Source organism: Quercus suber, unplaced genomic scaffold (genome assembly GCF_002906115.3).
Source record: "Quercus suber isolate HL8 unplaced genomic scaffold, Cork oak 2.0 scaffold_1389, whole genome shotgun sequence".
NCBI classification, from domain to species: domain Eukaryota; kingdom Viridiplantae; phylum Streptophyta; class Magnoliopsida; order Fagales; family Fagaceae; genus Quercus; species Quercus suber.
Window position 1 is genome coordinate 5,003 of NW_027070768.1, and position 5,820 is coordinate 10,822.

At 31.5% G+C, this 5,820-nt stretch overlaps 2 non-coding genes across 2 annotated transcripts; both read right to left on the reverse strand.

Moving 5' to 3' along the window:
- Positions 1-1,430: 1,430 nt before the first annotated feature.
- On the reverse strand, positions 1,431-1,503 carry TRNAK-CUU (transfer RNA lysine (anticodon CUU)). Its single transcript has one exon. It is a non-coding gene; the product is annotated as a tRNA-Lys (tRNA).
- Positions 1,504-1,655: 152 nt separating this feature from the next.
- On the reverse strand, positions 1,656-1,728 carry TRNAK-CUU (transfer RNA lysine (anticodon CUU)). The gene has a single exon. It is a non-coding gene; the product is annotated as a tRNA-Lys (tRNA).
- Between the last annotated feature and the right edge of the window lie 4,092 nt (positions 1,729-5,820).

Consider the following 5,820-nt stretch of genomic DNA (forward strand, 5'->3'; position numbering starts at 1 on the left):
TGTAACTCTCGTGTGTTATTGTATTCTATACTTTATGCTTTCGCTTCCGCATCCATGTTAGCATATTTAACATGATATATCAATGCTAATATTTAACACAAGTACATGAAAATATGGTACAATGCATTCCTCACTAGCCAAAAGAAGAACATGTTGCAAGGAATTCCAATTCAACATAAGAAAACATATATAAAATGTGAGAGGAAAACAAGAGTACTGCAAACTGCAAAGCAGTCTTTGTTTTAGTCAAAGGAGGCATATCCATATTATGCTGAGCCAAAGTTTAAAATTTCCTTAATGAAAACATTCCACGAAAGCACTATATTGTGGGCTAGTAGCTACCTTAAAAGGTTGAAATGGCTGTGGATTGCTTGAAAAGAAAATGGAAAAATCGAATGGTTGATAGTTAATTTAATAGAGTGAGAGTTCCTAAAATATACGTAACATGATCTTCCTTTGAATTACAGTGAACAATATTGAAAGTACTTTCCACTTCTTTTTTATGTATTAAGTAATAAGAATTAAGACTCTACCTTATGTTTTGAGAGAGAGAGAGAGAGAGCTTCGTAATAAGAAATGTTTTAGACTTTTAGTAACAAAATTTATTAATTTGGTTGCGAAATTGATAAGAAGAAAAAATCGATCTACTTTAGTAGTGCCAGAGTTTACGCCATAAACCATAAGTCAATGCACTGTAGATGTTGAAGTCATGCTGCTACGCAAATTTGTTTTAAGTAAAGTTTATTTGTCGTTGAATGAGAAATTTAAAGTTCAAATCCTGTATATATTATAAACCAATTATCATGAAATGGATACTATATATCTTTTTGGTAATGAACCTAAAATTGTAACTCGTGTTACAATATAATAATAGCTATGTTTTAAGTAAAGTTTATTTGTCGTTGAATGAGAAATTTAAAGTTCAAATCCTCTATATATTATAAACCAATTATCATGAAATGGATCCTATATATCTTTTTGGCGACAAACCTAAAATGTAACTTGTGTTACAATATAATAACGGCTATGTTTTAAGTCTCATTGTCATTAAATAAGAGATTTAAAGTTCAAATCATCTATACATTATAAACCAATTATCATGAAATGAACGCCATATAACTTTTTGGTAACGAACTTAAAATGTAACTCGTGTAATAATATAATAACAGCTATATGCTCATGTTAAGGCACCAAAGTTTAAATAAATTTAAAAAACTAATAACGGCTATGTTTTAAGTCTTATTGTCATTAAATAAGAGATTTAAAGTTCAAATCATCTATACATCATAAACCAATTATCATGAAATGAACACCATATAACTTTTTGGTAACGAACTTAAAATGTAACTCGTGTAATAATATAATAATGGCTATATACACATGTTGAGGCACCAAAGTTTAAATAAATTAAAAAAAAAAAAAAAAAGCAACGCCCACCGTGGGGCTCGAACCCACGACCACAAGGTTAAGAGCCTTGCGCTCTACCAACTGAGCTAGACGGGCCTGTGGCAAGCTTGCGGTATTACAACCTATACTGTACACTTCTACAGAAAGTCCGAACTAAACATGCTTTGGTAGCCACAACCCAGGAGTGGCGCCTTAATAAGGTGCTAATGTTAAAAACCAAAAAGGTTTTCAATGGCTATTTAAACTGGCGCCCACCGTGGGGCTCGAACCCACGACCACAAGGTTAAGAGCCTTGCGCTCTACCAACTGAGCTAGACGGGCTCACACTGAAATTTAATCTTGTATAGCTACAAATAACCAAAAAAAGAAACAAGAGAAAAATACAAGAGGAGGTGGGGAAAACAAACAAAATATTAAGAAAGCTTCGGTTGACTTGAGAAGAAAATCAATTTAGAACAATTTTTTTATTCATCGCTTTGACAATCTGTTCTAAAGCCAATCAAATTCTTATCAAAATTGAGATAATGTTTGGTGCATTGTGAAATGTTTTTTGAAAAAAAATATTTTCAATGTTTTTGAGTGTTTAGCATGATGTAAAATCTTGATAAAACTGAAAATATTTTCGATTGACAAAAAAAAAAATTGTAATTTTGAGAGGTGTAAAATGTGGTGTAGCCCAAAAAGGCTTAAAGCATTTTCCTTTTTCCAAAATGCCTTGAACCTCTCCATACACGGTAGCTCAAAACTAGGTTGAGCTTATGTCTAGTGACTAGTTCCACTGAACACGTTGGGATACGGACATTGGACAAGTGTCCGTATCCTAGTGTGTCCAGTGGAACTAAGGGTCTAGTTTCCAGCTTTGCTGCTTAACTACTAAGGGTTTTATTTATTTATTTATTATTTTTAGTGTGTTTTTGATGTGTAGGTTGCTGCTTGGTAAGAATAAAATTATTTTATTTAAAATTTTTTAAAGGATTAGGTTGTTTGTTTTAGGTAAAATTAGTTGATTGGGCTTAATTACTTTTAGGATTACTATTAGTAATTTTTATTGTTGGGCTAATATTTTTGGACTTGTATATTTTGTTTTAGATTTTAAATTTATAAATTTTTTTATGGCATTTGAAAGGAGGAATATGCTGTAATTACAATTATTTTTTGGGGGTTCAAATTGGTGATGTGGTGAGTGATTATTGATAAGTAAAAAAAAAATGATGAAAATGGCAGGTTTAGATACAAACCAATAAGAATTTACTACCTTAGTAATTTGTTAAAAATATTGTAGAAAAGTTTGTAGTTATAACATTACTCTTAAAATAATCAATAATGACAAAATTTAGCTACAAAATCGATTGTAGCCTTAGGATACAAACTCACTCAATATCTTTTTATTAGAGGTGAATTTTGACAAATCCACCATTGGATTGCATCTTCTTCTTATATCCTCCATGTTTGCAAAATTTCAAGAAAATTAAAAATCAATAGCTATGTCATCAATAAAATTTTAAATTGCAAGTTTTTGTAATTTAAAATTATACAAAAAATATAAGATTATAGATTATATAGTAAATGATATCTGATTGACACAAAAATTGACATGTACATTAAGAGCATAAAGAACATGTAATTCAACGGTTAGATTTTCAAAATATGCAGTAATATTTATTTTATTAAGTGAGTTTGTAGCCTAAAACTACAACTAATTTTGTAGCTAAACTTTGTTCAATCAATAATATTGTTAAGGGGGTTAAATGGTAATTTTATAGAAAAAATTGCTAAAATTATTACCTATGTCTAAAAAAAAGGTACTGGGGAGGGCCATTGCCCCCAAGATCTAAGTCTACCTCCGTCCTTGTTTATAGGTTTGGTCTTTGCATGGTGGTGGTTTAGATGTCCTTCATGATGGTGGCAACTTGAACATTAGACAACGATTTGGGATTGGTCGTTGAAGAGGGAGGCACAACTATGGCTACACATTTTTTTTTTTTTTTTTTTAATGTATGTTGGTACTTGAATTTGGTTCATATGGTTCAATTTATTGGATTTTCTTTATCTTTGCCCTTTGTTCTAGTTTTTAGTAAGATCATAGTTGTTCGTGGTGGTGGATGCGTTGGATGGTTGGTATTGGAATTTGGGTAGGTTAGGGTTGTGAAGAGAAATTTTTAGGTGCATTTTTCAAATAAGTCAAATGCTAGAAAATATTTTCTAAAAGTATTTTCAAAAATACAAAAAAATTAGAAAACTAACTCTTTTTCTTAAAAATGTTTTATGTTGAAATAAACGTAGTCTTAATTAATTTGCATATATGGTTTCAAACATGTTTGAAGTCAAACATTTTCCTAAAAGACATTAAGACAGCTATGCAATTGATTTCTCAATCAATTGTATGTAGTTTTGACAAAATAAACCCTGGAAAGGCAATTATATGAAAACAAGATAGCATGACATGATGTTGAATTCTAGTAGATGTCACAAATTAAGACCATAAGCATTTAAGTTCTAGTAAAAGTCATTATTTAAGACTAATTAATTTTTATTAGAACTTAAATGCTTATATATATGTGTGTGTGTGTATATATATATGTATATATATTTTGTAGGTAATTAATTAAGGAAAAATGAGTGGATAAGTCAATCTTTAATTATATTTTAGTTGTTGATCATCCTCAATGTTTTTTTTTCTTTATTTAGTTATTTTAGATACTTACAATGAAAAAGAGCGTATTTGAATTTTAGATGCCTTCGTTAGAAATACTAAAAGATGTGGATTGAGTTACATGTTTTTGGAATATGGATGGCTTTTATCCCTAACTCATCTAACTATGAGCATTTAGTATGTGTTTGGATCTGGATGAACCTGCGTCTAGTGTTTTGTGTTTTGCAATTTTTATTTTCTCTTCTGCTGCACGCATTTCAGTTTTAAGGGACAAAGTGCACTGTTTACGGGACCTACAGTCACTTTATTCAAAAAAAAAATATTAAAAATTAGTTTTACAGTACTATTCATACATTTAAAAATTATTTATGGGCCTTGACTATTGGGATAAAGCTTACATAAATGGTTTGTCGTTTAGGGGCCAAAATGGCCCATTACCATCAATTTTAGAAATATTTTGCCAAAAAACACTATTTCGGAAATAATTGGCGATCTACCACTTTTTTAAGTACTCGAGTTTGGTAAACTCGAGTACTACATTTTATAGCTCCACCGCGGCATTGCTGACATGGCAATTGGATTTAAAAATTCCAAACAGTACTCGAGCTCAGGAAGCTCGCGTACTGTTCAATGGGATACCCGAGTTCACTAAACTCGGGTATCAATCTGTATTGGCACCAATTGCTTCTAGCAATTGGATTTAAAAAATTCCAAACAGTACTCGAGCTCAGGAAGCTCGAGTACTGTTTAAAAAATTACCCAGGTCCGCTTAAACTCATTTTTATTTCTAATATCTAAACTCATTTCTCACTCACTTCTCACTCTCAGAATACCAAAACACCCTCACCCTCTCCCTCTCCTTCACACATTCACACAAAGCCCAAACCCTCACACCGGTGGCGGCAGAAAACCCGTGGCAGCAGAAGACTCTCGTCGGCGACCGAACTCAGCTAGCTTACTGTGAATACTCTCACTCTCCGTCACACCCAAACATAAAAACCCCAAACCCTCACTCCATCGGCGGCGGAAGACTCTCGTCGGCGACCTCTCACTCAGGTCAGTTTTTTAGTTTTAGGGTTATGTATTTCATTTGAAATTTTAATGGATTGAAAATTAGAAATATTGAGGAAAAAAAACACAGATTAGGACCCCAATAAATTTGTGCTAATGCATAGAATAGAATGAGCTAATGCATATGACCAACTCTGAGTACTTTGTTGAGACCCCAAAAAATTTGAGACTAGGACTTAGTTATTGGTATTGTAGTATTTCACCCTCCATTTTGTGCTTATGGTGAAGAAATGCTATTTAGTCTAAATTTTCTTAATGATGAATTATTATTACTCATGTAAAAAAAATCCATGATTTTTGAAATGGGGTCTCATATGTAAGGTTTGAGAGAAGTTTAAAAAAGAAAAAGAAAAAAAAAGTGGTACATACCTCATAGTTATGATTGTTATAGCTAGTTATTTTCAAATGAGTCTTCACTAGATAAGTGTTTCTATGGGTATTTATATTTATTTGTCAACAACTATAATATTAAATAAATAAATAAAATAATAATTATGATATGGGAATGAACATGACTAAATGTTTGTGTTAATAGTCAGGTAATTCTAGCTTAGAGGCAGCTATAGAATGGGTGATTGATCATGAGAATGACTCAGACATTGATCAGATGCCTTTGGTATGAATATGATTTCTCATCTTCGTTCTCTTCTTTGCTTACATTGCACATGGATTTTTATTTACTTATTTTT